The 21259-nt window shown below is 40.2% G+C and overlaps 1 protein-coding gene and 1 long non-coding RNA gene across 16 annotated transcripts in view; both read left to right on the forward strand.

The window, feature by feature from the left end:
• The window catches only part of LOC105233578 (FERM domain-containing protein 5), a 753696-nt gene that overhangs the window by 170943 nt on the left and 561494 nt on the right, over positions 1 to 21259 (forward strand). The gene's annotated exons all lie outside the window — the stretch shown is intronic.
• On the forward strand, positions 6762 to 18297 carry LOC125775699 (uncharacterized). The gene is made up of 2 exons (XR_007421305.1): positions 6762 to 10465; positions 10534 to 18297. It is a non-coding gene; the product is annotated as an uncharacterized LOC125775699 (long non-coding RNA).

The following is a 21259-nucleotide window of genomic DNA, read 5'->3' on the forward strand; positions in this document are numbered from 1 at the left end:
AGCATCTTTCTCTTTGACACCATGTCTGAAATCCCACGTGATCTGTCAAATACTAATGCATGAAAATCCTAACCTCAAAAAAATCACCCGTTATATTATTTATCGAATATACATATGTAGATGCATATTATAATTATTATTATAAATAGATTGTTATATTAATCTATAATATATTATATACATATATAATTTATATGTATTTTATTTATAATTAATAATCTATATAAATCTATATAAATAAAAATGAATCGCCAAAATGTATGTACGCTCATAACTTTCATACGACTGAACCAAATTTGATAATTCTTTTTTTAAAATGTTCATTGAGGTTCAGAGATGGTTTCTGCGCAGAAAAAAATTCGAATAAGTGCCGGAAAACCCCTAAAAACAGCCTTTTTATTTTTCTCATACAAACGAATGAATGTTTGTTTTTAGTAACGCTAAGAGAACGGCTGAACCAATATTAATGAAATTTTCAAGAGAATGTTCTGTGTGAATCGGGGAAGGTTTAGAAATAAAAAACCTGTATGTCTTTCATGAGGAAAAGTCGGAAAATTGAAAAATTCCAAAAAGATAATTTTATCCATACAAATTTTTTCATTCAATTTTTTGTTTTGTTTTTCAATTATTTAGATCTTTCAAATTTGCCGTTTGCTTCAAAATTTTTTGAAAATTATTCAGTGAAAATGTTATGTGTGTTGCAAACAAAGTGATCAATTACAGATTGAAATTTGTTACGATGCCATGAAGAGGTCGCGCTAATATCGGTCGGCGTTCTTTTTGGCATCAACATACATTAGCAGCCCAAGGCACATGTACGAGTACTCCCAGAATGCGATGACATACGTGCGGTATTATGGATCGCTGTCAATCAGCAAGCGATCGTCACGATGTCAGAGCAAGACTTTTCAAGCAACGGCTTCGATGGACTTTATCTTGAAGCAACATATATATTGTGCAGTCAGTTGCTAGATGTATTCTGTTGAGTGGCAAAAGAGAGGTTTGCCGCACGCACACATTATTCTTTGGATGGTGATTACACCAGATCGATTGATGAAATTACGAGTATTTAATTATGCGGAAATTCCTAATGCAAAGAAAGAAGATCCAGTATTATACAAGTGATGAAAACCAATAAGGTTCATGGAACTTGCGGACACCACAATCCCACTTCAATTTGTGTGTAAATGCACGAAACAGTATCCACGTGCTTTTCTTTTGGAAATGATGGATATCCACTGTATCGGCGTCGCTCACCAGACGACAATAGCGTGAGTTAGAGGAGTGAATATCGAAGTTGACAACACATGGATCGTACTATATTCACCATCATTGTCTAATTCACATTCAAAACTCATATCAATGTTGAGTATTGCAGTTTGGTGTAATCGATAAAATACGTTTGTATGTATTTCACCAAAAGAAGCAACATGGCGGTTATTAGTCTTGAACGATACCGTCGATACGTGAACTGCACTAAAGCGCTTTGTATTTACTTTTGCAATTCATGAACGTTTTCCGACTGTTGTGCATCTAGCAGTTAATTTGGAGAATGGCCAAATAGTGTATTTCAACCCAGAGAATACAATACAGCTGGTGGAAACACCGCCAGAAACAAAATTAACATTGACGAGTTTTCCCTCAACTTTCGTCAGTGATCCGTTTGCGAGAACATTGCTCTATTCGGAAATACCTTGATATTATACATGGAATGCATCGTCGGAGAAATAGTTACACAGAAAGCAAGGCCAACCAGTAGATGAACATCCAGGTGTGTTATCAACTAATACTAATATTAGGACGAATTTACACAATCCACCCGAAAAATGACGATTGTTTCTACCTTCGGTTGCTATTGATTAATGTACGTGGTTCCACTTCATTTGAGTCATTGCGTACTCTGAATGATATGGTGTATGCAACTTTTTGAAAAGCAAGCCAGCAATTACAATTGCTGGAAAATGATAATCACTGGAATGCAAATGAAGTTCGCACACTTTTCGTGATAATCATTTCGACATATCAGCTTCAAATCCGCGTCTGTTATGGGATACGAACAAAAATGACATTGCCGAAGACATTTTACATCGTCTTCACTAAAAATGGGAAAGGGATCAATTTCGGTTGATACTTCCGATGATTTGATATCAATTCCATCTGCCGTTTATCGATTCACGAAAGATGAACTCATCACGAATCATACCGATGTTGTTGACTTAAACTGGAAAATTCAAAAGACGACGCCGTGAATTATCCAGTGAGATTTCTAAATTCTTTGGAGAGGATTGGTATGCCACCGCATTATTTGCGTCTCAAAGTTGGATCTGTCGTTATTATGTTTCGCAATCTTCATGCGCCGAAACTGTGTAATGGAACCCGACTGATTGTGATGCACCTATCGAATACAAGGGGCATAATGCTTGATTCTACGAGTTCCTTTGAGTTCTATTGATTTGGCATTTTAGCTCAAACGGATTCAGTTTCCAGTAAAAATTGCATTTGAGATGACAATCATCATTACACAAGGATAGTCGCTAGAAATGTATAGCATAAATTTGGAACTGCTATGTTTTTTGCACGGCCAAAAATACGTGGCGTGCTCACGAGTTGGAAAACTATCTTCTCTGTACATTTACGCACCGGAACAGAAACCAAAAAATGTTGTTTATCAAGCTGCGTTACATTGAAAAAAAAAGAAATGATAAATTTAACTTTCTCTTCATTTCAAAACACATATGTAATTTCACGCAGGACAACGGCTGCGGGGTCAGCTAGTATATAATATATATATCCAATTTTTTTAGTTAAATTTTTTTTTTAAAGATGTACACGTGCTTAACGTGTAGACCATGTTATAAGTTTTCCCGTCGGGTGCAAATATGTGCAAATTCTGGGCATTAGATACACGTGAACAGGCTACATAAAGTTGACCATGAGAGAAGCATGGGTTTTCTAAATGCACTCCTGCTACCTGTAATGCTTGTCCTTGTGCCTTCTTTATAGTAACAGCAAAGCTAAGCTTGACGGGAAACTGAACCCTTTTAAATTTGAATGGAAAGTCAGTGGGAACAATTGGTATCCGAGGTATTATAACACTATTTCTCTTACCGACACCTGTTAAAATAGTAGCACCAAGTATATTCTGTCCCAATTTTGTTATCCGAAGTTTTGTTCCATTACATAGCAGAGGAGCATAAGCATTACTGGTACATTTAGTTTCAATTGAAGTTTATGTGACAGTACACCCGATAGTTCAAGTGAATTTAAAAACTCCACAGGATATGAAGTACTTAGTTCCGTATCTTTAATTGTATCCATTGACAAATATTCCTTAATTTTTCCCTGAACCTCGTTTAATATTGCTCTTGCACACAACCACTGATCACTACACAAATTTTGTCGCAATTCCGGAGAAACATTAGTAATGAAATCCACATCACTTTCTACTAAATTACAAAATTCTCTTGACAGTAATATGTAGTCTTCGACGTCAACATCTAAACAACCATCACCAATTTTCAACAACATTTCTGCGTAAAGTCCTGAATCCACGTTGAATATATCTCGTACGGTCGACGAATCAATTGCGGACGATGCGTCTATCGTTGAGAATATGAAAAAACGGGAAAACAGAATTAGTGAATAAAACCACAAAGTTTGTGTTTCATATAGCACATTAAAATGTTTTAAATTTTATTTTATTAATTTTTGATTACCAAAAAATACTTACATTTATGGTTGTGGTGATGCTTGGTGTGGTGGCCGGTGGAAAAAAACGTCTTGGTTCGCTTCGCTCTCTAAACAGAAGTATTTTAGCCTCACTAGCAGAATCGCTTGCTAAGTGGGAGTTTTTAACGAAACCATTGCCAGTTGAGTGAAAGCTGTTAACAGTTGAGTGAAAACTATCAACAGCTAACTGGCAATGGTTTGTTATGCACTCACTAGGGGGTAGTAAAAAGAAATTAGGCGCTGGCCTAAACAAACCGGCCCCCTTGCGGTGAGCAACAAAAAAAAAAATAAATAAATGTCTATCGACCACCATAACGATATACAAATGTATAATCTTAGTAGCTATGTATAAATATAGAAAATATGTTGTAAATTCATTTATTTCTTATAATTATTTTAAAAATACGAAAAAATGACAGCCATGACTTAACTTAGTAACGGGTCGTACCCGAAAGCACCCAACCGAATATGGAGCCCTGAGCGAGGAGCTGCCCAAACGTCAGTGGCATGACCTGTTGTGTCATAATGCGTGAGTAGACATCCGCGCCGAGCACCAGGCGTATCGGCGATGACTTGTGGAAGTTCGGATCCGCCAGTTTGATGTGAGCGTATGGAGCTGCTATGGCCGAGTCCAACGTAGTGGTCGGGCTGATGCGCATATAATCATTCATTACCCTCACATGTGTCGATATTCGGGTATTTGTCCCATGTCTGCCTCGCAGTACTACGAGGCAGCCGCGTTGACCACCGATATGGGCCTGCACAAGTTGGAGTTCCCTTGCAAGGTCGTGTGCAATCAGCGACGTAGGGGCGCATGCATCTATCAGAGCCCTGACCAAGTGTAGACGTCCCCTTGCCTCAATCTTTACCACAGCCGTCGGTAGAACGGCTGTCGTTGGCAGCAAAGAAGGAGTCGCTATGCTGGCTCGATCCGCTAGCCCGGCTCTAAAGGAGCTAGCCCGGTGAAGCTGGAGAGACCTGGTCTCCAGTCTTGCCGGGTTGTGCGCTTGGCGACGGTGCAGACGGCGTTGGTGGGAGCGACGTTCATGTCGCAGAAGGGGGCGGAAAGTCCGGGTTTCCGTTTCCCCTCGCTGTGATGGGCGGAAAGGCCGTGTTTCCGCTCCAGTTTCCAATAATTCTCCCTCCGGTGCTGGTTGGAGAGGCCTAGTCTCCGTTCCAGCGTCCGACGCATAGATGGATAGAGCATCGTCGGAGCTCATTTGTTCGCTCCACGACGGGTTTTGAGGCACTGTGGGGCGACGACGGGGATTATCTCCGATGTGGAGCATCGTGTGGTGCTTTTCGTTGCAGCGCCGGCACCGTGCGCCGCTGGGGCAATTTGCTGACCTGTGGTTTATCGCAAGGCAATTAACACAATATTTGCCTATGAGAGCTTCCCGTAGGCGCTCCTCCGGTGTCTTGGCCCGGAAGGACGAGCAGAGCCGCAATGGATGTTTTCCCTTGCACAGCGTGCAAGAAAGCGGGTAACGGTTCGGGTGTAGCACCGCGGTTTTCTTCAGGCTACTGTAGCGAGTCATCTTCCTGAAATTAATCTGTTGACGATTTTGTGTTGTTTGGTTTTGAATAACTGATTGGGTGGCGAGAAAAAGTGCATAAATTATATTATATATATTGCATAGTGTGGAGGCGGCCTTATGTGGTGTGAACTGCCTTACATTACCATAGTGTGTAGGCGGCCTTATGTGGTGCGAACTGCCTTACCTTACCATAGTGTTGCAAATAATAATTAAATAAAAAACATTTTTGCCTTTAGCATCAAATTTATGTTATCGTTATTGTTTTATTTGTCGTAGGTTTTCGACAAAGTGGCCTGCCACCAAAGAAAATGTTAAATACAATTTGGTTTAATAATTATTTTCAATTCTTTCTTGTCAATAAAGTACCTCTTGCTCAGTAAGTTCAAGGGCAATGCATACATGTACTGCGGTAGAAGGAGACTTTCGGTTTGCAATTGCGTTATTTGCTAGCAAAACATATTTTTCAAATATGGTATTTGCAATAAAAAGTGACTTTAAAATTCATAAGCATGAGTTATGCCTCATGGTTTGGAAAAAAAAAGTTTTAGATTCATTCTTGTAAAATTTTTAAGGCGAATTAAAAAACTAACGGCATGGCATCACCTTATGTCATGAATGAAATTTTTAAGGCGAATTAAAAACTGACGGCATGGCATCACCTTATGTCATGAATGACATTTTTATTGGTTAAGTGCGCACACGTGCGCAAAGAGATTTGACAGCCGGCTAAAAAGGTAAGTAGGAGACTATAATGAAATTTGCAGATTTATTTAAATATTTTCTTTTCCTTACAGATTTACGGAATAAAACCACTTCCCGCCGAAGGAATATTGTTGTAGTGGTACTGGATGAAGCCGATCGTAAACCGGGTATGGGCTTCGAACTACAAATCCGTAAAATAATAGAACAAATTCGTCCTGATCGACAAGTAGTAATGTGGTCTGCAAATTGGCTTAAAGAAGTGCAGGCACTTGCCGGAAATTTCCTAAAAGATCACACTTCTATCAATATTGGTTCAATGAACCTCTCGGCTAATCACAACACTCGTCAAATGGCTGAAATATGTCAAGAAATGGAGAAACCTCAGCGCATTGTCAAATTACTTCAAGAAATTGCACCATCAACAAACAATGCTGCAAATAATAATAACAAAATAATTATTTTTCTCGAAACTAAAATCAAGGTCGAGGAAATCTTGCAGATTATTCGCAACGAAGGTTATACTGCCACCTCCATACATGGCGACAAGTCGCAACCTGAACGCGATTCAGTGCTAAAAGATTTCCGCAATGGCAAGTCGAATATTTTGATTGCCACTGATGTCGCTTCTCGTGGTCTAGATGTGGAAGATTTGCAGTATGTTATCAATTATGATTACCCAAATTCGTCGGGAAATTATGTTCATCGCATTGGACGCACTGGACGCATCCACTAACACGCTATGGCTCAAGGGACGGAATGCTGCACGTAAGGAAGGCAACGCTGCGGGTAAGTTAATTTAATAACACAACCATAAAATGACGTTAACATTAGGCCAGATTAAGACAAATATTTCGATGTAAACGTGCAAAAATCAAATGTTGTGAGAAGCGTTTGCTGAAATCCTAAATCATACTTATTATTTTAATAATTGCCGATTGATTGAACTTCGTGCAGTTGTCATTTATATACACATATTCTTATATGCTTCGCTTAGACTATTGTTCAATAATGGAAATTAACTCGTAGTACTTCAAAAAAAAAAATACATGCTTTGAGTGTATAAAATATTTATTATATATTTATTTAATTTTTGAATGAATTGATTGTTGTGACTTGTGGATTATTATGCTTAAGAATTATCTGCTTATTGTTGATCTAACCTTTTTGTAATGGTTTCCATAGATACTTAATAAATTGAGCTACACTTGAGAGTGATAAAAAAAATCTGAAAAAAAAATCTGCCACTTTGAAAAGTGAACAAAATAACTATGAAAGTTATTGAATGATTTATCTGAAAAGTGAACAAAATAACTATGAAAGTTATTGAATGATTTATCTGTACTTATTTGTTCACTTTACTACTTATTGTAGTAAAAGTTGTGAGCAAAGGACCATATCTAGTTTTTGAATGAATTGATTTTTTTGTGAGATCGTAGTAAGTGTGTCGGAAAGCTAGGCTTCCGATGTGACTGGGGAACTGTTGTGTTGAGTAGGGTGTGCATCCAAGTTCTCCTCCTCGTAGGGTGGTAGTAAAACCAATTTGGCAAGCGGTCTTGTAACTTGGCCTTTTTCAGTGATAATGTCAACCACTCGCACTCGGGTATCAGCACCTGGGTGTATATTGACAATCCTACCCAATCTCCACTCGTTCGGTGACAAATTGTCTTCCTTGATGACGACAAGGTCACCTGTCTTTAAATTTGTTTTGGAATGTTTCCATTTAATGCGCTTCTGCATTTCATTCAGGTATTCGGTTTTCCACCTTTTGCAGAAGGATTGATGTAAGGCCTTAAGTTTTTGCCATCTATTTACGATAGAGGCACTGCTTTCATTTATATCCGGTTCTGGTGGGGCCATCAGATGTCCGCCGACCAAAAAATGTCCTGGAGTAAGTGGCTCCAAATCAGTAGGTTCGTTTGAGGCTGGGCTTAATGGTCGCGAATTAAGGCAAGATTCAATTCGGCATAAGAGTGTGTTAAACTCTTCAAGAGTGTATTTTTGCCCAGACGCAATCTTGCGGAAATGACTCTTAAAGCTTTTCACACCTGCTTCCCAAAGTCCGCCCATATGAGGAGCTGCAGCAGGTATGAAATGCCATGTAAGAGCTTGGTGGCTATACTTTGAGATAGCATTGTTGCGAGCATCGGCTATGAAGGCTTTAAGTTCGGACCTTAGGGATCTCGATGCTCCAACGAAGTTTGTACCATTGTCCGAATAAATATTCTTAGGGCAACCTCTTCTAGAAACGAATCTAGAGAGAGCTGCTAAAAATGACTGTGTTGATAAATCGGTAGTGGCCTCCAGGTGGATGGCCCTTGTTGTAAAACAGACAAACAGACAGACATACCCTTTGGATACACGGCATCCTCTTCCACGGTAGCTTTTTATTTCGAACGGACCCGCGAAATCTACCCCCGTATTCGTAAAAGCGCGTGAGAATGTGGATCGTTCGGACGGAAATGCACCCATAAGTTGCGTCTGAGCGCGTGTTTTGAAGATCGTGCACGTCTTGCAGTTATGGATGATGGATCGGATCAAGTTTTTTACCCTTGGAATCCAATACTGAGCCCGCGTTAGCCGTAACATCAGCTGATTTTCTCCATGCAAAGAGACTTGGTGAATAAACTGGATTATTAGACGAGACAATACGCAGTTGTATGGAAGGATAATTGGATGGCGCTCATTGTATGACAAGTCGAGAGACGCACCGAGACGGCCACCAGTTCTCATCACTTGATCTTTATCGAGGAATGGATTAAGAGAGAGGATTTCACTTTTTACATCGATGGGCTTACCGGATTTCAAACAACCATACTCTTGACCATATTTCTGCTTCTGCGTATTTATTATCAAACGTCTTGTCGTTGCTTTAATTTCTTCGGATGAAATTAAGCAAGACTTTTGTTGAAAAGAAGCCTTTGTGTTTGGATGAGTTCTTCGAGAGAATCTCATAACATATGATAACAAGAACGTCGTTAGAATTCCCCTGTATTGTTGTACAAGCATGTACACGTACCTGTTTTTCCTCTATTGTCGTCTCGTAGTCATTTTGTCGTAATGGCCATTTGGATTGATCTTCTTGCAGCCAAGAAGGTCCCTGCCACCACAAGGTGTTTTCCACCAAATCCTGTGCCATAAGTCCCCGACTGGCTAAGTCTGCAGGGTTAGATCCTGAATCGACATGATTCCAATTTGCGTTGCCAACCTTTTCTATAATCTTTGTCACTCGATGGGATACAAACGTTGACCATGAACATGGTGGCTTGCGAATCCATGCGAGAACGATGGTCGAATCCGTCCATAATTTAAGTTTAAGATGAGTCAGCTCCAGGTTGTTGACGACAGATTCAACTGTTTCGGCCAGTAATACGGCGCCGCACAGTTCCAGACGCGGTAAAGAGATAGTTTTGACAGGCGCTACTCTGGTTTTTGCCAATAGTAGGCTGACGAAAACTTCGTTGTTTGTCCTTACGCGCAGGTAGACCGTTGCTGCGTATGCTTTCTCCGATGCATCGCAGAAACCATGAATGGACACATCGTCCGTCGGCGAGAAGTGGACCCATCGTGGAATTTTAATGTTGTTTATGTACCTGTGGTTATCCATGAATGTGTGCCAACGATCCAATGTGGTAGGAGATACAACCTCGTCCCATTGTGTTCCTTCCAACCAAATATGTTGCATTATCATTTTGGCTGTGACGATTATCGGTGCTAGCCATCCTAATGGGTCAAACAGTTTGGCGATATCTGAGAGGATAGCTCTCTTTGTATATGATTCTGGGCTGAGTATAGGTTTTGTTTTAAAATAGAAGAAGTCAGTGTGCGCATTCCACCTTATCCCAAGAGCCTTGACATCACTTGTGTCTTCGAAGTCTAAAAACTCTTTGTTTAGCAGGTGGTCTTTTGGAAGGCCTTGTAAAATTCTTCCACAGTTGGCTGTCCATTTTCTTAATGGGAAACCTGCTGACTCCAATGCTGTTCTAATCTCATTCCTAGCTTTAATTGCAGCTTCTATAGAGTGTCCACCTGCTAAGACATCATCAACATATATGCATTTCCTGAGGATGTTTGAGGCTACTGGTAGTGAGCTTTCAACGTCGTCAGCTAATTGGAGTAACGTCCTTATTGCCAGATAAGGAGCGCAGTTGATTCCGAACGTCACCGTCTTCAATTCAAAAATATTGGTTTGTTCGGTCGGATGGTTGCGGAAAACGATTCGCTGGTACTTCGTTTGATCAGCTTTCAACAGGATTTGGCGATACATCTTCTCAATATCGCTATTGAAGACATATTTAAATAAACGCCATCGCAGAATTAAGATGGTCAGATCTGCTTGAAGAACTGGACCGGGGAGAAGGATGTCATTCAGCGAAGTGCCGTTTGAAGTCGCTTGCGATGCATTGAACACCACACGCACCTTTGTCGATGTGCTCTCTTCCTTCTTTACGGCGTGGTGAGGCAGGTAATAGTTGTTACTAGAGTCGGCCGTTTGATTGGTATGTATCCTTGCCATATGACCCAGCTCAACATATTCGTTTAATACCCTGTTGTATTCTTTTTTCAGGTTTTCGTCTCTTGACAACCGAGCTTCATTGCGATAAAACTGGGAGTACGCAATCTTTAAGGAACTACCTAGACTAATGTTGACCGGATAGTCTTTCCTGAATGGTAGCGATACAACGTACTTCCCGTCTTCATTTCGCTTCGTTGTCTTCTTATAGAGCTCTTCGCAATACCTGTCCTCCTCGCTTAACTTCCTCTCCTTGGACATCTCTTCCAACTCCCAGAACGAAGCTAACCGCTTTTCCAGCGATATTTCGTTGTAATACGAGACGCAAGTGTTGGTTGGCTTAATTGTATTAGCACGCCCTGTGACTATCCAACCGAACACGGTCTCTTGCGCAAGGAGTGATCCCAGCACGTTCTTGCGTATACCATCCAGCATAATCTGGGGATAGACGTCACCACCGAGTATGACGTCCACGGGTTCATTGACGAAGAACCTCTTATCCGCCAACGTGAGATCTGGGAAAGCCTGCCGAGTTAGTGCGCTAATATGGCAAGTCGGCAAGTTTCCCGTTAATTTCGGCAGAACCATCATGTTCGTTGTGATTGATACAAGTGGGTCAATTGGTGACCGCAACTCGACACAACATGCTTCCTTCACTTGCGCAGATACGGTGTTGTTGATGCCGGACACCTGGGCATTTATCTTCCTCACTGGCAAGTTGATTCTACGCTTCAGCCTTTCTGTGATGAAAGAGCACTCTGACCCGGAGTCGATGAGTGCTCTTGCGGCATAGGTAACGCCGCTGTAATTTATATTTATTTGTGCAGTTCCTAACAAGACACCTTTGTCGCTGTTAGCGAAGCACGACTGTACTTGAGTCGTTGGCTTGCCTTTCGACTTGTTGAAGTTGCGCTTCTGCTGCGCTTGCCTGGACGTAGACGGAATCTCGTCCGATGGCGTAGATGAGCCTCTTTGGCTGCTAGGCTGCACTGTCCTCAAATGTAGGAGTGTGTGATGCCTCGCGTGGCACGTGCTGCAGTTGAATGCACTGGTGCATTGCGACACTAAATGCCCAAAGCCGAGGCAATTGATGCAACGATTGTTGCGCTTAGCGAACTTGATCCTGTCCGCTGGTGCCATGTTAAGAAACATGGGGCAAGATCTTAATTTGTGATCTGCACTTTTGCACATCAGACATGTTGATTTCTCAACGCTTACTTGGAAGGCGCCGAGTCTGTTCTGATGGCTATTGTTGTTGTATTTATTCTGTGTGGGTGCACTGACAGGCTTTGCGGAATTGGACGATTTCTTGGCACGTTCTATTGCCTCCAAATCACGGTATCTATCCGTGAGGAAGTTGTCCAATTCCTCCCACTTCGATGTCTTGGTCTTGTTCTTTACAGACTGTTCCCATAGGGCCAATGTTGCCTGTGGCAGTCTCTTGGAACATATGCGGATTATGATTGGGTCCCAGTTCCCAATGTCCACTTTATTGGCTGTCAGGCAGGAGATGCAGCTGTTGATCTCCCGCTGTAGCCATTTTATTGAGCTCGAACACTCTTTATCGATTGAGGGCAAGTCGAGCAGTATGTCGACTTGGGTTTCGACGAGAATTCGCTCATTCTCGTACATATCAGTCAATCCCTTCCACGCCATTGCGAAGCCATCATTTGTTAGCGGGCATTTTGATACAATAACCTTCGCCTCCCCTTGTGTCTTTTTGTTGAGATGTTATAATTTCTCAACAGGTGACAGGCGCTTGCTTTTGATGTATACGGCCGTGAACATATCCCGGAATGTTGGCCAAGAAAGGTAGTCCCCTTTGAAAACATCAGTATCGCAAGGCGGAAGGGAGTGATTACTGTCTACCTCAACAGATTTTTCGGTGTCTTTGGGGGTTGAGAGGATCTCAGACATATCCTTCATTGCCCCCATGCAACGTATGTAGCATTGCCCACCTATCTTGAATTTTTTTTTAATAAGGGCATAGTCCTTTGAGGACATGTCCCCTTTGCTGTTGAGGTCGTCATGGGCAGCTTTCGCTTTGCACCACATCTCTCTCAGCTCGTCTTGTTGCATCGCAAGAGCGTTCTTTGAGATGTCCTTTGATGCAGCACTGAATTCAGACTCGTATTCGACAACGTAGTCTACTAAGCGCATGAAAGCTTCCATGGTTTCGATATAAGTGACAAGAAGAATTGAAAATTCAAATTTAAATTTAAAGGAATAGAGTAATACTCAAGACTGAGCAGACTTTGATCTAAAGAATATGGGAATCATTCTGGAAATAATTCCCCACTATTGTAAATTTTTATTTGCAGCACACCACTGCCAACCAAACAAGAAATAGAAAAAGGAAAAATTTTTTGACTGTTTTAGCCGATATCGCAATATATCTGGCTGGTCAATAATATTTAATTTATTGGATATATTTTAGCAAACAAAATTTTTAACTATAGTAGCCGATATCGCAGTATATCTGGCTTTGGTACTTTATTTAATATAAATGTGAGTTGCAGCACACCACTGCCAACCAAACAAGAAAATAGGAAAAGGAAATTTTTTGACTGTTTTAGCCGATATCGCAGTATATCTGGCTTTGGTACTTTATTTAATATATATATGAGTTGCAGCACACCACTGCCAACAAAAAAACGAGAATATATATGTGTAGTCGTACGTGCGTATGTATAAAGATGCCACTTTATATGGCTCGCCACCCAAGATACGCCGACGAAAATCAATTTGTTAAATAAAAGTGTTTAAAGGTGAAAAAAGTGCAGTGTCTCAGTGAAAAAAAGAAACAAAAAACAGAAATTTCTTCAACAAATAGAGAAAGAATCAAAAGAAAATCAGTGCCGTAAGTGATATGTGAAAATATGTGAAAAAGTATTGCCGCACAAAATCGAAAAAATGATAAAAATCAAAAAATGCGTGCCGTAAGTGATATGTGAAAATATGTGAAAAAGTATTACCGCACAAAATCGAAAAAATGATAAAATCAAAAAATTAGTGCTGCAAGTGATATGTATATGAGAGAAAAAAAAAACATATACGAGAAAAAATATTACCGCACAAAATCCGGTAAAAGTAACCGTGCACTTACGGATGATTTTGCTTTTGTAATTATCCCACTGAAACACTAAAAACACTAGTCACTTTGTCACTTTTATAAACGATTTGTCACCAATAAATACGATTAAAACCAACTATTTTTATTTTATTTTTTCTTTTAAAACGATTTGTAATCCAGTGATATTAAATCAATCACGTACCTGGTTTGCCTGCGTTGCTGTGAAGTGAAACAGGAATCGGTGTTAAGTCCGTTGGTGTGCAGCGCCTCGCTTGTGTTTGTGCAACAGAGATCGGTGCTTAGTGTCCGCTGGTGTACAGTGCCAAAAACTTGTTTGAAAAATATATTTGTTTTAATCCGGCTCGAAGGACCATGAATATATCTCGTACGGTCGACGAATCAATTGCGGACGATGCGTCGATCGTTGAGAATATGAAAAAACGGGAAAACAGAATTAGTGAATAAAACCACAAAGTTTGTGTTTCATATAGCATATTAAAATGTTTTAAATTTTATTTTATTAATTTTTGATTACCAAAAAATACTTACATTTATGGTTGTGGTGATGCTTGGTGTGGTGGCCGGTGGAAAAAAACGTCTTGGTTCGCTTCGCTCTCTAAACAGAAGTATTTTAGCCTCACTAGCAGAATCGCTTGCTAAGTGGGAGTTTTTAACGAAACCATTGCCAGTTGAGTGAAAGCTGTTAACAGTTGAGTGAAAACTATCAACAGCTAACTGGCAATGGTTTGTTATGCACTCACTAGGGGGTGGTAAAAAGAAATTAGGCGCTGGCCTAAACACACGTCGTTATGAAGATGCTCTCTCATATTCGTTTTCAGGCGGAGTTTTGCAACTGTCGACCATAAGCGTGATGATTTAATTCACGCTTGAATTTCATCTGCTGGTGTCCCCCTCTGAATCACTGGGAGGGTTTGACGGAAATCACCAGTCAATAAGCCAGCCATTTTGGATATACCAGATTTCCGCTTCCGCGGCATTTTCTAAGAAAAGCAGAGTAAGAATTAACATTCCGAATATTTGACTATTTGCATGATATTTTAATTTTTCTAATAATGTTTTTGAATGTAAAAAAATACTTTTTTAAAAAATAAGTTTGTTCAAATATTTGAACACATTATAAAATGTTTTACATCATGTAAAATATTTAAAATTTTTTTAGTATATAACCATAACCATCATCTACTACCTATGTATTAGAATAATCTTTTACCATGAACTTAAGATTGCTGAATTGAATTAGAACTCCATTCTTACCTCTAGTCTAAGCCGTTAGCTTAAGATTTGGGCTAACTAATGAACTATTGACATAAAGAATGCTATTGTATTAAAGACTATAACCGCGAACGGGCGTTTTTCTTTTTTAACCGAGATAGCACAGGCAATTTGCGTTTAGTTGCGCACCTTTGTGAGTCTAATTTCAACCTTAATCTTAAAAACGCTTAAGATTTTTTTCATGGCGCCCAAGCAGGGACTCAGTGCGTGGCTGTAAAAGTGCATTTAACTTTTTTAACTTTCGTACAAAGTAATACTTAGCGTATTAATTTAATTTTTAACGCGTGAATTTTCTATTTCTTCCGGTTTCAGTCAAGTGCAAGTGACTAAAGTGACAAATACTGAAAACAAATGTCTAGACAAAGACATTAAAAAAAATCAAAAAAAAATTTTACATTAAAAAATAGCAGTGGCTTGAAAAAAATAATAATAATAACACTTTGGATATCGATATCCATATACATATGTATATAAAATTAAGTGGAAAGAGCACATATGCGACATATGGACATACACTCAAGTGAATAAAAACGAAATGGTAAAATCAAACATAAAGAAAATAACATAAAAATTAACCTAAACTAAAAATTGAAAAAATTGGGAAAAACGTTTTGTGAAGTGTGTGGTGAAAATATAATACATACATATACATGACATACCCGCGGTAAAATTCACCAGTCTAATAATGCGCAAACACAAAGAAAAGAAACATAAATCAAAAGGTGGATGATTAGATTAAACAGGCATATTTTTGCAAATACAGTGGAGTGTCAAAATATAAGCAGTATTAAAATAAAGGCATTATATTTTTTCTGAGGCGCTAAATGTGGTTTCACAGTTAGTGCGGTAAAGCAAATTTAACTACCGCCAAAAACATAAAGTAAAAAAAGAGTGTCGCGAGTGCCGCTAAAAAGTGTCGGAAAAGAGGTACAAACCCGTTAATAAAAAAGCCGTAAACCAAAAACCGATAACTTCGGCCGTTAACAACGTTAAACAAATATTTTGGGGTAACATCACATCGGTACCCACGGGCCTGCGTCAACACCATCGTCCCACTGCTAAGGTCAACACCATCGCTGCTAACGTCGACACCAGATCCTCTGCTTCGTGGGAATGAGCTGCAATTGCATTCTCTGCAGAAGGGAAGTGGACGCAGGCACGAATCACTGAAAGTGGTACGAATAAAGAAATACGAAAAGTAAAAACAAAAGAGTGAGTGCATAGATCTAATCGAATTGGAATGTCGTCTTGACATACTAATCTCACATTTTGAGAAATTGATGAAATATCAATCTAGAATTGAAGAGATTGATGAAGACAACATGGCCCGAGGGGAGTTAGAGGACATAATTGTAGAAACAAAATCTATAATTAAAACAATTTTGGCCAAAAATAGAACATCTATTGCTGAAACATCATTGGTAACGTCTCACAGCTCAAGGCTCCCAAAAATGAATTTGCCGAAATTCAAGGGAGAATATTCAAAATTTGAAAATTGCATGAGTTTGTTTGAGAGTTTGGTTCACAATGATCCAAACATCCCAGACATTGAAAAATTTAACGATCTGGTTAATTGTCTATCTGGGGAGGCTCTGGGCACGGTAAAGGCGCTTCAAATGTCGAAATTATCCAAAGGCGTTGGCAAGTCTCAAAAAGGCTTACGACAATAAATGTTTGATTTTTTTAATACGATTTCAAATCTTGTTGAGCTGCCAACTATCTCTAAGCCATCAGCCCCTTCATTGCGCGCGATGATTGATGAAGTGTCGGCTGTATACGACTCATTACTATCGCTGGGCGATGAGAAACAAATCACAAATGCGATAATTATTCACATAGTCATGACTTAATTTGACTCTGCCACCTGATAAAAGAGGGAAGAACAACTGGATTACGACAAGTTACCATTGTGGAAGGATTGTGAAGCTACCTTAAATAGACGGTACCCGCACTAGGGTCGATTCAGGACTTTTTTCGATTCGGGATTTCTAATAGTGCGGAAATTTGACTTAGTACTTCCTGATTCCAATACAACTTTTTGTTTTGAGATCGGATTGCATCTTCAACCCCAACACCGGCCTTAAAATTTCGGAAATTTGCCTAAAATCGTAAAATTGTCTACGTAGCGCCTGAATACGCATCTTATGGCAAAATGTAAAAAAGTTATTTGTCACGTCATTTGCTACCGAAATGGTATATGTGATCATGGCCGTAGGACGAACCGTTCCCGAGATACGAGCGAAAATGCGGCGCGCCACAGCGCAAGGTGAAAATCGGCTTTCGGCCACATTTCTTGACGTTGATTTCGCCGAGTGCTATCACTCACATTCATTCACCTACGCCAAAGGACACGTTCGGATAGGTCTCCACAAAAATATTTTTTCATCGAGTTCCTTCACTCTTGTCGGTGAATTCGCCGAGTTCTATCACTTACATTCGTTTCCCTGCGCCATACGACACGTTCGGACTGGTCTCCACATAAATATTTTTTCATCGAGTTCCTTCACTTATATTCTCTCTACAGAACACAGAACTCAAAATGTCTGTGTCCAATTTTAAATTTAGACAGAAATGTCCTGTGTTTGGCATATATCCGTACAAACTCTCTGAGTCCCAGTTACCTATTTACCAGGATGTTCTTTTGTGTTATCAGTTTGAAAGATTTGGTATAGGGCGACTCCGAGGCGACAACTATGAACCTAGGAGTAAAGAGGTTACAGAAATAGTTACAAAAAAGGTTGAAAATACTTTCAAAAAGTCATCTATTCCGATAGTTTCACACACCAGAGTTGTACAAATGCTCACCACATACCATGAGAAATTTTTGGCTCTTAAACAAATGTTTTTAAGGAACCCAATAGGTTTGAGCTCTAACAGAGACGACTTTGTCTCTTCTGCCGGAAAATTATTTGACATTGCTGCTTGTAAATGCATTTATTTTTCTTCTTGCACTTGTCCAAAGGAAAGGAAAGTTCCTAGCAATGAACAACCATTTCTCTTGGACCAGAGAACCAGAAGAATTGGTCGCATTGGAAGTGTTGATCTACCTGAAACAAAAAAGATTACAAAGAAAAATTAACGCAAAGAAAAGCTTTCAAAACGTCACTCAACATCAACACTTACCAGAAAAGTATCAGCTAGAACACGTGATCATTCAGATCAGCCAGACTCTTATACAGACGACAACAATGTAGGTGCGTCGCACATGGATTCTTCCAAAAACGATGCTGATGATGAATTTTCTCTTCCATCCTCTAAAACCAAACAAAACACACTAGTATTAGAACACACTGCTTTAGCTGCCCAAAGATTTGGAGTAAGTGATAGAGCAGTGGTCTTGATTGTTTCATCTGCTTTTCTGGATGCCAAAAAAGCAGGTTTGATACAGAGGATCAGGCTAGCTTTGTCACTGACAAATGCAAGATTAGTTGGACAAAAAAAAAAAAACAAAACACCGAAAGTATTGACTCTGTACATGGGCTGTATTTTGACGGCCCCAAAGACAATACACTTACACAAGTCAGCGAAGGTGAAAAGTACTACCGCGACACTGTCAAAGAGGAACATATTTCTCTTATAGTGGAACCTGGTTGTCATTACTTTGGCCACGTCACCTCTCCTTCCGGGTCAACTGAGGATGAGACGCAAGCTATATGGCAACATTTACAAGACAATTCAGTTGAGGTGGAACATCTAGAAGTTGTCGATGCTGATGGCACCAACACGAACACAGGTTGGAAAGGTGGAATCATTCGGAAACTAGAAGAAAGAATAGGTAGGCCATTACAGTGGGTTGTTTGTCTTCCACATTTCAACGAACTTCCATTTCGTGCTCTTTTCGAACACAAAGATGGTGTCTCAAAGAGTCCAAATACATTCTCTGGCGACATAGGTAAACTGCTCCCTGATTGTGAGAAGTTGCCTGTTGTCAAATTTGAAAGTTTTCCATCCTGCCAATTACCTTCTGAGGTTATTAATCCGACCCAACTTAGCATAGACCAAGCTTATCTCTATAAAATATCAGAAGCTGTTATTTCCGGTCAATGTTCCTCAGATTTAGCGTCGATGCATCCAGGTTACATGTGCAAATCTCGCTGGCTCACCTGTGCAAATAGAATTCTGAGATTATACATTTCTACTGACAAACCAACAAAGGAAATAAAGATTTTGGTCAAGTACATTGAATACATGGGTGCCCAACTAATTGGGAAGCACCCACCTCTTTATTTAAGTTTTTATGAATTACTTAAACTTGCGATTAAAGTTACGAAATAAGACGCATTCTTTCAGCTGATCGGAAGTACGTTATAATTTATTTCTAAGACAAATTCCGTTTACAATAAATGCCAAACTTAATTAAATAGAAACAAGTGCGAGATCGATGCGAACGAAGTGATGTTGAAATAGGAAGGATCACGGCTGATGCAAAGTTATGTTTAGCGCAGGTATCGACTCGGTGCAGCGTTTATGCGAATGTGGTGATGATCGAAAGTTGACGTGCGATGATTGTGTGACGGATTGTGTGACGAATTGAGCTGTCGAATTGTTTAGGACGAATGGGGCCTGCCTTCCCGTTGTCCCTCCTTTTTGTTGACAGGGTTGGTGTACAAATGTTTTTAGTTGTGTTGTAATCATCAGCTGTGGTGAGTTGCACAGGCGCATTAGGATGCGACAGTTTTATCGGGTAGAGGGGTGGATGCTTATCTCATTTAAACATACATACTTACAGTTTACTCACCTTTGTGGTTCTCAATAAGATTCAACAGTTCAATCAAAGATGGCTCGCGCCATCTCTATGCTGCAATTCAAAGGTCGAGATACTTACCTGCTAAACTGCGCAAGGTTGTCGATTCATCCATTCAACAGAATGCTTTATTTGCTCTTCCAGAAAACATTCTCCTTAGTATGATGACTGACGAACGGATAGATATCAGAAAGTTGGCCCTTGACCGTCTTCTGGCAGCCAGAGAAGCAGAGTCTGACACTGTAAATGGAAGGGTTAGATGTAATAAAATGCCACAGCTGAATTTTAAAGCTAATAATTATTACGATATGATTAACTGGAAGACTATTACCTTGACTGTTCCACCAGTTCTTTGTTCAGTTTCTAACAGAGAACTCATAAAAAGGCTGTCGGGAGACACTGCAGAGGTATGGAAATTTAGTGCATTCCCCTCTCACACCGTGGCAGTCGAGAGAATCGTCAAACTGGTGACAGAGGCATCTTCTAAATTTATTGGCCCCCAATCTCGTGATCGTTTTATACGCTCTACTCTGAAATCTAGGCAACAAGTGCCAAAGTTTAGTACAAAATCTGATTTTATCAATAAATTTGACACAGATTCAGACTAAAACAAGCCTGACATATGGTTGGTTAGTTGGGTTGGGCTTGGGAGGAACCCGAAGAGCAGCCACCTCCACGCGGTGGGTTCTGGGTGACCAATACAGGTTAGCTGAGAGCTGCAACAATTTTGACCTTGCGCGGTGGCGCGCCGCCTTTTCGCTCGTATCTCGGGAACGGTTCGTCCTACGGCCATGATCACATATACCATTTCGGTAGGAAATGGCGTGACAAATATATTGTGGCATGAGATGCGTATTTCAGGCGCTAGGTAGACAATTTCACGATTTTAGGCGAATTTCCGAAATTTCAAGGCCGGAGTTGGAGTTGAAGGTGCAATCCGATCTCAAAACAAAAAGTTGCAATGGAATCAGGAAGTACTAAGGCAACTTTTCCGCACTATTAGAAATCCCGAATCGAAAAAAGTCCGGAATCGACCCACCCTAACCAGCACCTATCAGCTGAAGCCGCATCATCTTCGAGGACGAGACCCACAGCAGCAGCCAGCGCGAACCACGTGAAACAGCCTCACATGAATGGAACGAAGTCCGCTTTAGTTGCAGCGAATACAGAGCAGCCGACATGTCAGCAGTGTAAATCGAAGGACCACTATTTAACAGCTTGCCCCACTTTTAAAACTCTCTCTGTTCAACAGAGAGCCCTTTTGCATAAATTGTTTGCGTAAGGGACATACAGTATCTAAATGCAGAACGGATCGATGTCGCGTGTGTAATCGGTCCCACCACACATTACTGCACCAGTATCCTGTATCATTCTCTGCTGAATCTCATCCGCATCCAACAACTACTACACACGCAATGCATACAATAAGTGTGCCTGATCGGGTAATGTTGGCAACAGCAGTTATTCTGGTGAGATCAAGCTGTGGAGAGTACCTGCCCGCAAGAGTCTTGCTAGACTCAGGAAGTCAAGTCAACTTCATGACGGAGGATTTGGCCCAAAAACTGCGGATTCGACCCCAAAATAGGACATTAAATATTATAGGGATTGGAAATTCAAGTACAAAAGTCGGGGCCAAATTAAGCGCATTTGTTAAGTCGCGCGTAAACAAT

The sequence above is a fragment of the Bactrocera dorsalis genome, chromosome 1, assembly GCF_023373825.1.
Source record: "Bactrocera dorsalis isolate Fly_Bdor chromosome 1, ASM2337382v1, whole genome shotgun sequence".
In the NCBI taxonomy this organism is placed as follows: domain Eukaryota; kingdom Metazoa; phylum Arthropoda; class Insecta; order Diptera; family Tephritidae; genus Bactrocera; species Bactrocera dorsalis.